General features: G+C 40.5%; 1 protein-coding gene across 1 annotated transcript in view; it reads left to right on the top strand.

Annotated features, from left to right (window-relative positions):
- Window positions 1-18,433, top strand: part of fto (FTO alpha-ketoglutarate dependent dioxygenase) — a 564,204-nt gene that overhangs the window by 539,513 nt on the left and 6,258 nt on the right. The gene's annotated exons all lie outside the window — the stretch shown is intronic.

Genomic DNA, 18,433 nt, shown 5'->3' with positions numbered 1-18,433 from the left:
AAAGCCACCAAAATAGGAGCGCAAGACAAGAACTAAAACACTACACTCGGGAAAACAGCAAAAAAACACAAAATAAGTCACGGCGTGATGTGACAGGTGGTGAGAGTACACCTACTTTGAGACAAGAGCTATAGTGATGCATGGTTGGTTATGGTTTAAAGTCATATCCAACAATTGCGACGACAACTTTTTACTGTCAACTGAGTTTCGTTTTTTTAATGATTCCTGCTGGTGGTGTGCCTCTGCATTTTTTCAATGCAAAATTTTTTGCCTTGGCTCAAAAAAGGTTGTAAAACACTGCATTAGACTGTGCATGTGTACCTAATGATGTGAAGCTTCAAAAGGTGTCTAATGCTTAAACCAAAAATAAACAAAAAGGTGAGTGCCCCTAATAAAAAGGCATTGAAGCTTAGAGGAGGCTATGCAGAACCAAACTAAGACTGAACTGGCTACAAAGTAAACAAAAACAGAATGCTGGACGACAGCAAAGACTTACTGTGGAGCAAAGACGGCGTTAACAATGTACATCCGAACATGACATGACAATCAACAATGTCCCCACAAAGAAGGATAAAAACAACTGCTACAGGAAAATACCAAAAAAAACACAAAAAGCCACCAAAATAGGAGCGCAAGACAAGAACTAAAACACTACACTCAGGAAAACAGCAAAAAACACAAAATAAGTCACGGCGTGATGTGACAGGTGGTGAGAGTACACCTACTTTGAGACAAGAGCTATAGTGATGCATGCTTGGTTATGGTTTAAAGTCATATCCAACAATTGCGGCGACGACTTTTTACTGTCAACTGAGTTTTGTTTTTTTAATGATTCCTGCTGGTGGTGTGCCTCTGGATTTTTTCAATGCAAAAAAATGTGCCTTTGCTCGAAAAAGGTTGAAAAACACTGCATTAGACTGTGCATGTGTACCTAATGATGTGAAGCTTCAAAAGTTGTCTAATGCTTGAACCAAAAATAAACAAAAAGGGGAGTGCCCCTAATAAAAAGGTATTGAAGCTTAGAGGAGGCTATGCAGAACCAAACTAAGACTGAACTGGCTACAAAGTAAACAAAACCAGAATGCTGGACGACAGCAAAGACTTACTGTGGAGCAAAGACGGCGTTAACAATGTACAATGTACATCCGAACATGACATGACAATCAACAATGTCCCCACAAAGAAGGATAACAACAACTTAAATAGTCTTGATTGCTAAAACAAAGTAGATGTGGGAAATATTGCTCAAAGGAAGACATGAAACTGCTGCAGGAAATTACCAATAAAATAGGAGCGCAATACAAGAAGTAAAACACTACACACAGGAAAACAGCAAAAAACTCAAAATAAGTAACGCCGTGATGTGACAGGTGGTGACAGTACACCTACTTTGAGACAAGAGCTATAGTGATGCATGGTTGGCTATGGTTTAGAGTCATATCCAACAATTGCGACAACAACTTTTTACTGTCAACTGAGTTTCGTTTTTTAATGATTTCTGCTGGTGGTGCATTTTTTTCAATGCAACAAATGTGCCTTGGCTGGAAAAAAAAGGTTGAAAAACACTGGTCTATACCATCTCTGGCTGAAGCCGTCGTCGTCGTCTACTCGCCCAGACCCCCGTGTCGGATAAATGCACTCCAAAGTGGGAACACTGAAGACGGACGGGGGTCGGGAATCATTTTTTGTGATGGAGTGATTGGAGCACATACTTGTTGATCACAAAAAACATTCATGAAGTTTGGTTCTTTTATGAATTTATTATGGGTCTACTGAAAATGTGACCAAATCTGCCGGGTCAAAAGTATACATACAGCAATGTTAATATTTGATTACATGTCCCTTGGCAAGTTTCACTGCAATAAGGCACTTTTGGTAGCCATCCACAAACTTCTGGCAAACTTCTGGTTGAATTTTTGACCACTCCTCTTGACAACATTGTTGCAGTTCAGCTAAATGTGTTGGTTTTCTGACATCAATCAATCAATCAATCAATCTTTATTTATATAGCCCTAAATCACAAGTGTCTCAAAGGGCTGCACAAGCCACAACGACATCCTCGGTACAAAGCCCACATACGGGCAAGGAAAAACTCACCCCAGTGGGACGTCGATGTGAATGACTATGAGAAACCTTGGAGAGGACCGCATATGTGGGTAACCCCCCCCCCTCTAGGGGAGACCGAAAGCAATGGATGTCGAGTGGGTCTGACATAATATTGTGAGAGTCCAGTCCATAGTGGATCCAACATAATAGTAAGAGTCCAGTCCATAGTGGGGCCAGCAGGACACCATCCCGAGCGGAGACGGGTCAGCAGCGCAGAGATGTTCCCAGCCGATGCACAGGCGAGCGGTCCACCCCGGGTCCCGACTCTGGACAGCCAGCACTTCATCCATGGCCACCGGACCTGTGCCCCCCCTCCTCAAGGAAAAGGGGAGCAGAGGAGAAAAGAAAAGAAACGGCAGATCAACTGGTATAAAAAAAGGGGGTCTATTTAAAGGCTAGAGTATACAAATGAGTTTTAAGATGGGACTTAAATGCTTCTACTGAGGTAGCATCTCTAATTGTTACCGGGAGGGCATTCCATAGTACTGGAGCCCGAATAGAAAACGCTCTATAGCCCGCAGACTTTTTTTTTGGGCTCTGGGAATCACTAATAAGCCAGAGTTCTTTGAACGCAGATTTCTTGCCGGGACATATGGTACAATGCAATCGACAAGATAGGACGGAGCTAGACCGTGTAGTATTTTATACGTAAGTAGTAAAACCTTAAAGTCACATCTTAAGTGCACAGGAAGCCAGTGCAGGTGAGCCAGTATAGGCCTAATATGATCAAACTTTCTTGTTCTTGTCAAAAGTCTAGCAGCCGCATTTTGTACCAACTGTAATCTTTTAATGCTAGACATAGGGAGACCCGAAAATAATACGTTACAGTAGTCGAGACGAGACGTAACGAACGCATGAATAATGATCTCAGCGTCGCTAGTGGATAAAATAGAACGGATTTTAGCGATATTACGGAGATGAAAAAAGGCCGTTTTAGTAACACTCTTAATGTGTGATTCAAACGAGAGAGTTGGGTCGAAGATAATACCCAGATTCTTTACTGATTCGCCTTGTGTAATTGTTTGGTTGTCAAATGTTAAGGTGGTATTATTAAATAAATGTCGGTGTTTAGCAGGACCGATAATCAGCATTTCCGTTTTCTTGGCGTTGAGTTGCAAGAAGTTAGCGGACATCCATTGTTTAATTTCATTAAGACACGCCTCCAGCTGACTACAATCCGGCGTGTTGGTCAGCTTTAGGGGCATGTAGAGTTGGGTGTCATCAGCATAGCAATGAAAGCTAACACCGTATTTGCGTATGATGTCGCCTAGCGGCAACATGTAAATACTAAAGAGTGCAGGGCCAAGAACCGAACCCTGAGGAACTCCGCACGTTACCTTAACATAGTCCGAGGTCACATTATTATGGGAGACGCATTGCATCCTGTCAGTAAGATAAGAGTTAAACCACGACAAAGCTAAGTCTGACATACCAATACGTGTTTTGATACGCTCTAATAAAATATTATGATCGACGGTATCGAAAGCAGCGCTAAGATCAAGAAGCAGCAACATAGATGACGCATCAGAATCCATCGTTAGCAGTAGATCATTAGTCATTTTTGCGAGGGCTGTCTCCGTAGAGTGATTTGCCCTGAAACCGGATTGAAAAGGTTCACAGAGATTGTTAGACACTAAGTGTTCATTTAGCTGCTGTGCGACAATTTTTTTCGAGGATTTTCGAAATAAAGGGAAGGTGGGACACCGGTCGGTAGTTTACCATAGACTTGTTTCTTCAGCATTGTCCACACATTTAAAAGTCAGAACTTCTGGGAAGGCCATTTTAAAACCTTAATTCTAGCCTGATTTAGCCATTCCTTTACCACTTTTGACGTGTGTTTGGGGTCATTGTCCTGTTGGAACACCCAACTGCGCCCAAGACCCAACCTCCGGGCTGATGATTTTAGGTTGTCCTGAAGAATTTGGAGGTAATCCTCCTTTTTTATTAGGGCCCGCAATGGCCCATTGCAAAAGGACTCCCACAGGGAGTCCTTATGCAATGGGACATAAGGACCTATTGTTATTCGTTCGTTTTATTATTATTATTATACCGGCCGCCTCTTCGAGCACTAATTTGACCCACTTAACATGCTTCAAAACTCACCATATTTGACCCACACATCAGGACCTGCGAAAATTGCCTTTTGATAAAAAAACCAAACCCCAAAAATAGAAATTGCACTCTAGCGCCCCCTAGGGAAAAAAAAAACTAGACTGCCTGTAACTCCCACTAGGAAGGTCGGAGAGACATGAAACAAAAACCTCTATGTAGGTCTGACTTACACCTACCTTTCATAATTGTATATCCTCGGGCAAAAATCAACAGGAAGTTGGCAATTCCCCCTTCAACACAAAAAAGTACTAAAAACAGTCACTTTTGCCTCTTTGAGCTGTAATTTGACCCCCTTAACATGCTTCAAAACTCACCAAACTTAACACACACATCAGGATTGGCTAAAACTGTGATCTAATGAAAAAACCTAACCCCAAATCTAAAAATTGTGCTCTACAGCAATTTTTTAATAAAACGGACAAAAAACTGCTCCTCGGAAGAAAAAAACTACAAAACTGCCTGTAACTCCCACCGGGAAGGTCGGAGAGACATGAAACAAAAACCTCTATGTAGGTCTCACTTAGACCTACATTTCATAAATTGACAACCCCCAGCAAAAATCAACAGGATGTTTGCTATTCCCCCTTCAAAACAATTTTTTTGTAAAAACCGGTCACCTTCCTTCAAAAACTATCTCCTCTGAGCGCGTTTGTCCTTTCGGCTTCAAACTAACACAGGAGAGAGATTAAACCCTTGTGCATTAAAAACAGAACCGTTTTGTGATACCTGCTCCGGTTTTGATTTTATGACCATTCAAAGACCTGCTGCACTGATGCTCCTGCGGTGCTGTTTTTTTAAGATGGCTGCTCAAAAGCAGGAAGCACCAACGTGCCCACACAATGCAGACAAGGTAGGTACACTAGACAAAAGTCTTGGGACACTTCAGACTAAAAGTAGACAAAAGTATTGGGACACTTAGGACTAGCACCTGCCAAATACGCGGGCCCGAACAACGCTGCTTGCAGCTTTAATTATATTTGGTATTATATTTTCACTATATATAGATGTATATATATGTTTTTAGTGTTGAACAAATTTGTTGCGAAGGATATCAAAACAAATGCAAAGAAACCCCTGCCGGGCAGTCAGTGACTCCACGCTGATGTCAGCAGATTGTACGCCTCCTCTTTCTCTCCGCCTCCTGTGAAGTGGTGCTTCCTTTAATTCGCAGCCTAAATAAATGATGAGAACATTTAAACACGCGGCTCGTTGCGAATCCCCCCCCACCCCAAGGTCGCCTAATCGTATTATTTATGAAGTGATGTGCTACATAATGGTACTTAGCGCGTGTTTAACAGACGCTATTATCAGACCGCCCATCCACAGCGTCCAAGATATATTAGAGCGGGCGGCCGCTCTCTCTCTTAGGGACTACTAACCGCACCAAAATGCTGCACTTAGAGCCAAGTGCCGGCCGTACATTAAGTGGCCTCACGTAAAAATATATAACCGCATCTTCACCTCATTTATAACCGGCCCTTATAATCCTCCCTTTGTCTCCGTCCTCGTATCCCCATGACAAAATTACGTTTTCCATGCAAATATGACCCTGAAGTAGGGATGTCCGATAATGGCTTTTTGCCGATATCCGATATTCCGATATTGTCCAACTCTTTAATTACCGATACCGATATCAACCGATATATGCAGTCCTGGAATTAACACATTATTATGCCTAATTTGGACAACCAGGTATGGTGAAGATAAGGTACTTTTTTTTTTTTAATTAAGAAAATAAGATAAAAAAATTAAAAACATTTTCTTGAATAAAAAAGAAAGTAAAACAATATAAAAACAGTTACATAGAAACTAGTAATTAATGAAAATTAGTAAAATTAACTGTTAAAGGTTAGTACTATTAGCGGACCAGCAGCACGCACAATCATGTGTGCTTACGGACTGTATCCCTTGCAGACTGTATTGATATATATTGATATATAATGTAGGAACCAGAATATTAATAACAGAAAGAAACAACTCTTTTGTGTGAATGTTGGTACAGCTTATTTACCATTCTTCCTGTGAGCAGCTTCCACATTGTGGACAAGCAGGTGATAGGACGATAATTGCTAGCCTTGGTGCCCTTTGATCGGTCATTATTATCATCATTGCTGTATATTATGCTTCGTTAATGGGGGAGGGAGGTTTTTTTGGGTTGGTGCACTAATTGTAAGTGTATCTTGTGTTTTTTATGTAGATTTAATAAAAAAAATTTAAAAAAAAAAGACCGATACAGATAGTAAAAAAAAAAACGATACCGATAATTTCCGATATTACATTTTAACACAGACCTTTCTACACTGAAGTACATCTTTGTGACGTCATCCAGGCTACTAACGCAATAGGAAACCTACTCAGTGGCCTAGTGGTTAAATTGTCCGCCCTGAGATCGGTAGGTTGTGGGTTCAAACCCCGGCCGAGTCATACCAAAGTATATAAAAATGGGACCCATTACCTCCCTCCTTGGCACTCAGTATCAAGGGTTGGAATTGGGGGTTAAATCACCAAAAATGATTCTCGGGCGCGGCCACCGCTGCTGCCCACTGCTCCCCACTGCTCCCCTCACCTCCCAGGGGGTGATCAAGGGTGATGGGTTAAATGCAGAGAATAATTTCGCCACACCTAGTGTGTGTGTGACAATTATTGGTACTTTAACTTTAACTTTAAAAGGGACGTTATTGTTACTCAGCATAATATACAGCAATGATAATAATAATAATAATAATAATAATAATAATAATAATGACCGATCAAAGGGAAACCAAGGCTAGCAATTATCGTCCTATCACCTGCTTGCCCACAATGTGGAAGCTGCTCACCGGAAGATTGGGAAATAAGCTGTATCAACACCTGGAGAGAAAAGCGCTACTAGCTGATGAGCAGAGGTGGGTAGTAACGCGCTACATTTACTCCGTTACATCTACTTGAGTAACTTTTGGGATAAATTGTACTTCTAAGAGTAGTTTTAATGCAACATACTTTTACTTTTACTTAAGTATATTTATAGAGAAGGAACGCTACTTTTACTCCGCTACTTTTACTCCGCTACTTTTACTCCGCTACTTTTATCTACATTCAGCTCGCTACTCGCTACTAATTTTTATCGATCTGTTAATGCACGCTTTGTTTGTTTTGGTCTGTCAGACAGACCTTCAAAGTGCCTGCCTTACTGGTGACGTTTCACTTCGTTCCACCAATCAGATGCAGTCACTGGTGACGTTGGACCAATCAAACAGAGCCAGGTGGTCACATGACCTGACTTAAACAAGTTGAAAAACTTATTGGGGTGTTACCATTTAGTGGTCAATTGTACGGAATATGTACTGTACTGTGCAATCTAATAATAAAAGTTACAATCAATCAATCAAAAGTGTGAAGGAAAAAAGATACTTGTTTTATTTCAACCGTACCGTCAAAAGCCTCAAGACTGACCGCACATGAGGACGTTCCTGTCTTCACAATAAAAGTGCCGCTCCATCGCGCCTGCGCTTTCAAAACAAGAGTCTCAGAAAGCCAGCGCAAACAAGCTAGCAAGCTACGGAGTTTGACGCCAATATATTTCTTGCAAAGTGTATAAAAACGAATATGGAAGCTGGACAAATAGGATGCCAAAAACCCACCACTTTCATGTGGTATTAGACAGAAAGGAGGAACTTTTCTTCTCCTCCATTTGAAAACGTGGACGTTATCATCACGACTGTCTGATTACAATCAACGCAAGTCATCAGAATCAGGTAATACACCAACTTATATTCTAGTCTTCATTAAAGAAAGGAATCTATATGTTAAACATGCATGTATATTCATTAAAACACCTTTAACATGTAAACAAAAACAGCAAAATAAATACTTATAAATTATATACTGTATATATCAATGTATATGTATGTATGTATATGTATGTGTGGGGGAAAAAATCACAAGACTATTTCATCTCTACAGGCCTGTTTCATGAGGGGGGGTACCCTCAATCATCAGGAGATTTTAATGGGAGCATTCGCATACCATGGTTTATATAGGGCACAGAGTGGGTGGGTACAGGCTGGCCTAGGGGCGTGGTGATTGGCTCATGTGTTACCTAGGAGGTGTTTCCGTCTGTGGCGGCATGCTGTTACAATTTCGCTGCGCTTGTTGAGGGATGACAGGTCTGGACGGTAAATAATAAACAGTTTCTCTTTCAAGCATAGGTTGCATCTTTTATTACCACTATTGTAAGGTGTGCTGGATGCAAGAATTTGCCATGTTATTGAATATTCAACATTATTGTCTTTGAGGTCCCAAATGTGTTTGCTGAGTTCTGTGGTATTTCGCAGGTTTTTGTTCCTGAAAGAAGCCTTGTGATTGTTCCATCTGGTTTTGAATTCTCCCTCGGTTAATCCTACATATGTGTCGGATGTGTTAATGTCCTTGCGTATTACCTTAGATTGGTAGACAACTGATGTTTGTAAGCACCCCCCGTTGAGAGGGCAATCAGGTTTCTTTCGACAGTTACAGTCTTTGTTGGTTTTGGAGTCGCTCTGTCTGGGGGCTGACGGCTCATTTGCAATTGTTTTGTTGTGGTTTGAGATGATTTGTCGTATATTGTTCATGCAGCTGTAGCTCAATTTAATGTTGTTCTTGTTGAATACTTTTCTTAGGGTGTTGTCTTTGGGAAAGTGTTTGTCAATCAGATTGAGGAATTTGTGTCCAATGTTAGTTGAGACATTTTTGCTGTATGGGGGGTTGTACCAGATGATGTCGTTTCGTTTTCTGTTCTTTTTTGGCTGGTTTCCTGGCGTGGGTTCATAGGTGAGGGTGAAATTGTACCCGCTTTCATCAAGGGCTTTTTGGTACGGGGGGGTTGCTTGGTCAAATTCAGCTTTGCTAGATGACAGCATCGATAGCCTTTTATTGATTCCGGTAGGTATTCTTTTCGTGGTGGTGGGTGGGTGGTTGCTGTCATGGTGCACGTATTGGAGTGTTGTGTTGGGTTTCGTGAATGGTTGGTAGCTGTTATTTCTCAGGTTGAAAGTGACGTCAAGGAAGTTGACGGTTTGCTTGTTGGCTTCAATCGTGATCCGTAGGCCGTTCTCTTTGAAGATTTGGCATATGCGCTTCTTGGTATTCTCGATGCTCCTTGGCGAGGCGCGACACACTGCCAGTCCGTCATCACGGTAAATACCAAGGTTCAGATTGAGGCTAGCGAGCTGGGAGAGGAGGAAACTCCCAACGAGTTCACACGTTTCTGCTCCGTCAAAACTTCCCATAATGACGTCAAATGTTGCATTGTTCTTTTTTTGCCATGGTGTACTGTTGTGGATGAGAATGGAGTTTTTTGCGTGGATGATGATGTTTCTTTCGTTGCCTGTGATTGAGTCGTAGTCTGAGGCGAAGTCTAGTGCTTGAGTCAGTAGGTCTTGCGTGATGGAAGGGTAAAATTCCTCGATATCAAAGGAGATAAAGTTGTGCTGTTGTTTGTCTTGGATGTTGTTGAACCATTTGATTACTGCTGCTGTATTTCTCCATTGGTTGAGTGGTGTTTTGTCCTTGATTTTTGTGTTGACTCTGTCCAGGATTATTTTGCTGATTTTTCCTATTTCAGATTTAGTTGGGTTTATTAGTCGGCATGTTGGGTTATTTGCGAAGTTGGGTTTGTGGTCCTTCAATGTGATGAAGGCTTCCTTGTTGGCTGTGGCGTCCACCCTGTCCTCAATGTCCAGTTCAGCCGCGATCCTTTTATTTTCCAGGTGGATGTTCTGTATATATATATATGTATATATATATATATATATATATATATATATATATATATATATATATATGATATGAGTGTGTATGTTACTCATCAGTTACTCAGTACTTGAGTAGTTTTTTCACAACATACTTTTTACTTTTACTCAAGTAAATATTTGGGTGACTACTCCTTACTTTTACTTGAGTAATAAATCTCTAAAGTAACAGTACTCTTACTTGAGTACAATTTTTGGCTACTCTACCCACCTCTGCAGATGAGCAGGAGGTCTGCAGGAAGGGATCACCATGAACTAAAGACCAGTTGCTTATAGACAAGGCGATCCTGAAGAATTTGCCGGAGAAGGTTAACAAACTTTTCAGTGGCTTGGATTGACCACAAAAAGGCATTGACATGGTGCCACATACAGTACATACCTGAACTGCCTCGGGATGGTCTGGGGAGCCAGGAATATGACAGCAGTAGCATGGTGATCTGGAAGACAGTATTCAATCAATCAATCAAAGTTTATTTATATAGCCCTTAATCACGAGTGTCTCAAAGGGCTGCGCAAGCCACCACGACATCCTCGGCTCAGATCCCACATCAGGGCAAGAAAAAACTCAACCCAAAGGGATACAATGAGATACCTTGGAGGGGACCGCGCAATTGGTGCAATGGACGTCGAGTGGATCTAGTTATTGACATCTGGAGGAACAGATCTCGGCTCAGTGGACGTCAGAAGAGGAATCACCACTGCTGTTTATTGTGACCATGCTGCCTCTGACCACACAGTGCTACGGAAGATGAGCGCTGGATATATATTTGCAAAGGACATGAGGCCTATTAACCGCCTGCTATCCATGGATGGTCTGAAATTGTATGGAGCCAACAAAGACCAACTAGATTCACTTGTACCAGTGGTGAGGATCTTCTCGCAAGACATCCAGATGTCATTTGGGTTAGAAAAGTGTGCTGTCCTAGGAATGAGAAGTAACATTAATGTAATGCACTTACTACGTGACCAGGATGGCTACAAATTCCTCTGCATCCTTCGGTTAGACCAGACTCTTTACTCCAAGATGAAAAGCAGGTTAGTGGCAGAGTATGTGCAGTATGCGCAGATCCAAACTGAATGGCGGAAATATGATCAGTGGCATCAATGCATGGACTGATGATCCCCTGCTGGCCCCACTATGGACTGGACTCTCACACTATTATGTTAGATCCTGGTTGGCAGCAGCTTGGAAGCAGGAGTGGGAGTCGGCCGGGCCCTCCCGAGTCCACCGCTACATTTGGGACCCAGGAGATGGTGCCATCGGAGGAGACGACCTACCACGCCAGCAATGGACTACGCTGAACCGTCTACGGACTGGGGTCGGTCGCCTTGGGTCATCAATGAAGACATGGGGCTTGGCAGACAGTGCGGCATACGAGTGCAGTGACCCTGAGCAGACCTCGACCATATAATTAACATCTGCCCCTTATATGGACCACCCTCGGAAGCCAGCCTCTTCCACCTAGGACCAGAGATGCGGGTATGGCTACGCGACACCGAGTTGGACATCTGACGTTACACGAAAGAAGAAGATATTAGATCCACTATGGACTGGACTCTCACAATATTATGCTAGATCCACTCGACGTCCATTGCACCAGTCGCCCAGGGGAGGGTCCCCACATCTGCGGTCCCCTCGAAGGTTTCTCATTGTCATCCAATTGGGTTGAGTTTTTTCTTGCCCTGATGTGGGATCTGAGCCGAGGATGTCGTTGTGGCTTGTGCAGCCCTTTGATACACTCGTGATTTAGGGCTATATAAGTAAAAATTGATTGATTGATTGACTGTAAGTGTACTATAAGGCCCTTCTCCACCAAATGTTTAGGAACTTCTGGTTCCTGGACCTATATGTTCCTGTAGAAGTGTGTGGTTTAGGTTTCCACCGAATTTCTCAGTTCAGGGTAGTTTATACAAATCAGGCTGACGTTTGGAGGAGGCCCTGCGATGAGGTGGCGACTTGTCCAGGGTGTACCCCGCCTTCTGCCCGATTGTAGCTGAGATAGGCTCCAGCGCCCCCCGCCACCCCAAAGGGAATAAGCGGTAGAAAATGGATGGATGGATGGACGTTTGGAGGAGTGGTTTACTATATTTCTACACTGATAACCATGTAAATAAACAGGTCATTGTTCTTTTACTAAAAAGTAAATACATGTAATATAAGGCAACAATATACAAAATGATATGATTTAGAAAATAAAGTGTAACAAAGTGTTCACTAAAAGTCAGGCTTTTGTCCGCAATTTCCAAAAATCAGAAAGTCATGGTCTCAGTAAATGATGAATTCATTAAGGTAAGGCGATTCCTTTTGGTACATTTCAGTTGTAAATAACAATATATAAATAATAAAAGTCAGTTTTTATGACATACTCATCGGCTTTAGCGTTAGCTTGTTAGCATTAGCATTCTGTTCACTCGGGTTGAGGCTAATAACTACACAACTGGAGTGTCACTGACTACTTTTACAATATGTAATAAAGTAAATAGTTAATATTTTATGTTATTTACCTTTGTTCCACTCGTGTGCTGCCTCTTTTATTTCACATTTATCCAACAAAGTCTGAGAGTAGTAAGCAGCTGAGGTCGTCGCTTCAAGTCCGGCTTCATACTTCTCCATAAACAAGTTTAAAAGAGTCTTGTAGCTTCTTGTAACGAAATGAAGTTTGTAAAAAAATAAACAATAAACTGTATACAGTTTCAAGACTATGGCTGAGTAAAAACACTCCAAAATTAACAGTCTGTAGCACACAGATGCCCCACAAAAGTTCCTGCATTTCGAAAGCTCTTTTCGTTTTTACTTTCTTTCCGTTGTCAAGTTTGTTGTAATAGAAATACACAAGAAGTAAGAAATAAACAAGTCGCCGCGTATAATTCCGTGTCGGTCGTGTGTTTGAAAAAGACGTTTTGACTGAACTGTGTTCAGCCAATCAGCGTTCGACGGCACAACACTTTGAAATGTTAAAACTGGAAAAACACTGTAAAAAAAACAAAACACTTGAAGACGTAGCGCCTAGCCCAGTAGCTAACGACAACACTCACGTGCCAGCTGAACGTTCAACGGAGATTGATCAGCCCGCTCACAATGGATGTGCTGACGGGCACAAAATGGCTACCTCGCTGAGTGGATGAAACATTCGTAAACCGAGGCAAGGTTTCTACACCAAAGCAATGTTTTCTCTCTCTGGTCTGTGATTTGTAAATGGAAACGTTCGCACGTAGAGGGGTTTGTAAATGGAAAAGTTCGCACATAGAGGGGTTTGTAAATGAAAAAGTTTGCACATAGAGGGGTTTGTAAATGGAAAAGTTCGCACATATAGGGGTTTGTAAATGGAAACATTCGCACATAGAGGGGTTTGTAAATGGAAATGTTCGCACATAGAGGGGTTTGTAAATGGAAACGTCCGCATATAGAGGGGTTTGTAAATGGAAACATCCGCATATAGAGGGGTTGGTAAATGGAAATGTTTGCACATAGAGGGGTTTGTAAATGGAAACAATCACATATATAGGGATTTGTAAATGGAAACATTCACATATAGAGGGGTTTGTAAATGGAAATGCTCGCATATAGAGGGCTTTGCAAATGGAAAAGTTCATACATATGGTTTGTAAATGGAAACGTTTGCACATAGAGGATTTGTAAATGGAAATGTTCACACATAGAGGGGCTTGTAAATGGAAACATTCACATATAGAGGGGTTTGTAAATGGAAACGTCCGCATATACAGGGGTTTGTAAATGGAAATGTTCGCACATAGGGGGGCTTGTAAATGGAAACATTCACCTATAGAGGGGTTTGTAAATGGAAATGTTCGCACATAGAGGGGTTTGTAAATGGAAACAGCCGCACATAGAGGAGTTTGCAAATGGATAAGTACGCATATAGAGGTGTTTGTAAATTGAAACGTTCACATATAGAGGGGTTTGTAAATGGAAATGTTCGCACATAGAGGGGTTTGTAAATGGAAACGTCCGCACATAGAGGGGTTTGCAAATGGATAAGTACGCATATAGAGGTGTTTGTAAATGGAAACGTTCACATATAGAGGGGTTTGTAAATGGAAACATTCGCACATAGAGGGGTTTGCAACTGGAAATGTTCGCATATAGAGGTTTGTAAATGGAAATGTTCGCATGTACAGGGGTTGGTAATGGAAACATTCGCACATAGAGGGGTTTGTAAATGGAAAAGTTTGCACATAGAGGGGTTTGTAAATGGAAATATTTGCAAATAGAGGTGTTTGTACATAGAAAGATTTGCACATAGAGGGGTTTGTAAATTGAAATGTTCACAAATAGAGGGGTTTGTAAATTGAAACGTTCGTATATAGAGGGGTTTGTAAATTGAAATGTCCGCACACAGAGGGTTTTGTAAATGGAAACGTTTGCATAGAGAGGGGTTTGTAAATGGAAACGTTCTCACATAGAGGGGTTTGTAAATGGAAATATTCGCACATAGAGGGGTTTGTAAATAGAAACATTCACATAGGGGTTTGTAAATGGAAACATTCACATATAGAGGGGTTTGTAAATGGAAACAGTCGCACATAGAGGGGTTTGCAAATGGATAGGTTCGCATATAGAGGGGTTTGTAAATGGAAATGTTCGCATATATAGGGGTTAGTAATGGAAACATTCGCACATAGAGGGGTTTGTAAATGGAAACGTTCGCACATAGAGGGGCTTCTAAATGAAAATGTTCGCATATAGAGGGGTTTGCAAATGGGAAAGTTTGCACATAGAGGGGTTTGTTAATGGAAATATTTGCAAATAGAGGTGTTTGTAAATGGAAACATTTGCACATAGAGGGGTTTGTAAATTGAAATGTTCACACACAGAGGGGTTTGTAAATTGAAACGTTCGCATATAGAGGGGTTTGTAAATTGAAATGTCTGCACATAGAGGGGTTTGTAAATGGAAATGTTCGCATATAGAGGGGTTTGCAAATGGAAACGTTCGCATATAGAGGGGTTTGTAAATGGAAACGTTCATGCATAGAGGGGTTTGTAAATCGAAGTTCCACTTCATGTCTTTTTCATTTAGCTGTTTTTCACACGTTTTTACAGGTAGCGATGTTGAAAAGTGCACTCCCGAGAATAGTAATGAATGTCAGTAAATGACTAACAACATTGATATACAGAGGAACCTCCATTTACCGGACTTAACTGTTTTTTTGAACAGGCTTTGCAAATGTGAATTATATTTATATAGCGCTTTTTCTCTAGTGACTCAAAGCGCTTTTACATAGTGAAAGCCAAATATCTAAGTTACATTGAAACCAGTGTGGGTGGCACTGGGAGCAGGTGGGTAAAGTGTCTTGCCCAAGGACACAACGGCAGAGACGAGGATGGCGGAAGCGGGGATCGAACCTGGAACCCACTCTACCAACCGAGCTATACCGCCCCCAACAATGGAGGTTCCACTGTGACGGTTTGACTCTGGAACAGATCATTTCTCTTTGAACGAAATAGCCTTCAAATCCAGCGTCCAAGTAACATTTCCGAGGCTCCACTGTATGATAGCACGCCACATTCGCGAACGCCATCCTCTTGCACCCCGGGGGGTCAAAGGTGACTCTCATCTGCCAAGAGGCAACATGGGTGGAGGCGGATTTATAATGACAAGTGGAGAGCAGCACAGTAAATATTTACACTGTTCTGACAAAAGACGTGACCCGGGTCTTCCGGGGCGCTCCGACGCTGTCACATTTACACTTAACCCTCCATTATCCATCACAGGTTCAACCCGGCTGCGTTTCCATGGCGATGGCCTTGCGTGTCATCATATCATATATCATCACATATCTCCTGCAGCCTTTTATTAGTTGCTGACTCGCCACTTTCTCCTCTTACTTTATTACAACAGTAATAACAAAATCCATAAAATGCAGCAATATAGAATCATCTTTAACAAAATAATATATAACACGTTTTTCTGAAGCCTTTACACACACACACACACACACACACACACACACACACACACACACACACACACACACACACACACTACACAAGCACACTTCTGCACCCTTGAGGGTCTAATTGTTGTCTGCAGTGTTATTAGGAGTCATAAAAGGGAGAGGAAACAAACGGGACGACTCCTTCCTGGGTAAACACACAAGGTGTGTTTAGTGATAACACACAAACACACACTTCACTCACCAAACACACTCTTAAAGCACTTACTCCTCCATCAAGTGGATTCTTTTTTGTTCTTGGGAATTGATAGGGGGACATTAAAACAATAAACTATGGTTACCATAACCAAATTAAAATGATCATTGATGATAGGAGATCAGAAAAAAATTATTAATATTAATATTGTTATTCTTATCAATAGTAGTGTATCAGTGAATGACAACATTTTTGTATTAATTTACTTATTTTTTTCTAATCAGTGAATGTATTTATAATAACATTCGTTGAAAATGTATGTTTATTATTATTATTATTATTATTATTATTTTTAGTTGTAGTAGTTGCATTTTAGTTGTTATAGTAGCCTACCATGAGTATATATTTGTATTATTATTATATATTAGCAGTGATTGTATTAGTGACAGCAACATTATTTTGATATCTATTATTATTGCAATTATTTATTCAGCAAATGTATTATCGATCAATATTGATTTTAAATATATAACATAACATAATCCAGGTTAATGTAACAGGATTTAAATTATCATTGATAATTGGGGATCAAAAAATAATGTTAGTTTACTTTTTTTTTTATTGTACGAAACAATAATTATCCAATATTATCTTTAATAATCAGTGAATGATATAAATACAGCATTTTTGTATGTATTTTACCTATTTTTTCTAATCAGTGAATGTATACATAATACAAACATTAATTGAAAATGTATGATAATTTCATTCATAGTAGTAGTAGAACCTTTTTTCTTATTTTTACAAAAACAATTATACATTCGTAGTATTTGTATCAGTAAATAACATGTTTGTATTAAGTTGTAGGGAATGTAATCAACATTCGTTAAAAAATATGATTATTACTATGATTATTTAGACTTAGACTTAGACTTCCTTTTTATTGTCATTCAAATTTGAACTTTATAGCACAGATAAGAACGAAATTTTGTTACATAAGCTCATGGTAGTGCAGGATAAAAAAGCAATAAGGTGCATATATAAATAAATAAATATATATAAATAATATATAAATATATATATAAAATAAATATATATATATATATAAATATATATAAATAAATAAATAGATTACTGTACAGATAAATATATTGCACTTTTTCACATGCGTCCACGTTTATGGATGTATGTTATATTGTCTTTTTTATTCCAGCGAGTTAATCCTTTTTGAGGGGTGTTGAGGGGATAATTTAATTATGATGCGTTTAAGAGTCTTACGGCCTGAGGGAAGAAGCTGTTACAGAACCTGGAGGTTCTGCTTCGGAGGCTGCGGAACCTCTTTCTAGAGTCCAACAGTGAAAACAGTCCTTGGTTGGGGTGGGAGGAGTCTTTGCAGATTTTCTGAGCCCTGGTCAGGCAGTGGCTTTTTATTTGCAGAAATAGTAGTAGTATTCATTTTTACTACTAGTATTAGTAGCATAGTATTATGCATTTTATGCATTATGCCAAATAGCGAAAGTGAAACCGCTTCTATCAAGACATGATCTTGAGAAATTAATCCACGCCTTTATCTCGACTCGTTTTGATTACTGTAATGCCCTGTATGTTGGCATTAGCCAGGCCTCCCTCGCCCGCCTGCAGCTCGTGCAGAACTCTGCTGCTCGTCTACTAACACAGACCCGCAGACGTGAGCACATCACCCCTATTTTAGCGTCCCTTCACTGGCTCCCTGTGCGTTACCGAATCAATTTTAAACTCCTTTTATTTGTTTTTAAATGTCTAAACAACCTCGCGCCAACCTATCTCTCCGACCTCCTTCAGCCTTACTGCCCCACCCGATCCTTAAGATCAGCCGATCAGCTGCTGTTGACGGTCCCTGACACAAGGCTGAAGCTTAGAGGTGACAGAGCTTTCGCCGTTGCTGCTCCCAAGCTCTGGAACGACCTACCCCTGAGTGTTAGACAAGCCTCCTCTCTTCCTGTTTTTAAATCTCTCTTAAAAACATACTTTTATTCCATGGCTTTTAACACTGAGTGATATCCATCCTGCAATGGCGCCCCATAATACACCTGCTGTGATCCTGTTTTTATCTTTTTATGTTTTTATTAATTCTATTTTAATTATTTATTTTTTATCGTGTTCTGTGTGTGTTGTGTTGTGTTTGCTCGGTACTCGTTTTATCTTTTAACCTGCTCATTGTACAGCACTTTGGCTACCCCTGTGGTAAATTTTAAATGTGCTTTATAAATAAAGTTGATTTGATTTGATTTTACATCATTATTGTTATCATAAGTTATATATTATTATAATTGACTGTATTTATAATAAAAAAA

This window comes from Nerophis lumbriciformis, linkage group LG06 (assembly GCF_033978685.3).
Source record: "Nerophis lumbriciformis linkage group LG06, RoL_Nlum_v2.1, whole genome shotgun sequence".
Lineage (NCBI taxonomy): Eukaryota > Metazoa > Chordata > Actinopteri > Syngnathiformes > Syngnathidae > Nerophis > Nerophis lumbriciformis.
Note: the sequence above shows the minus strand (reverse complement) of the source record. Positions and strands in the feature narration are given on the sequence as shown.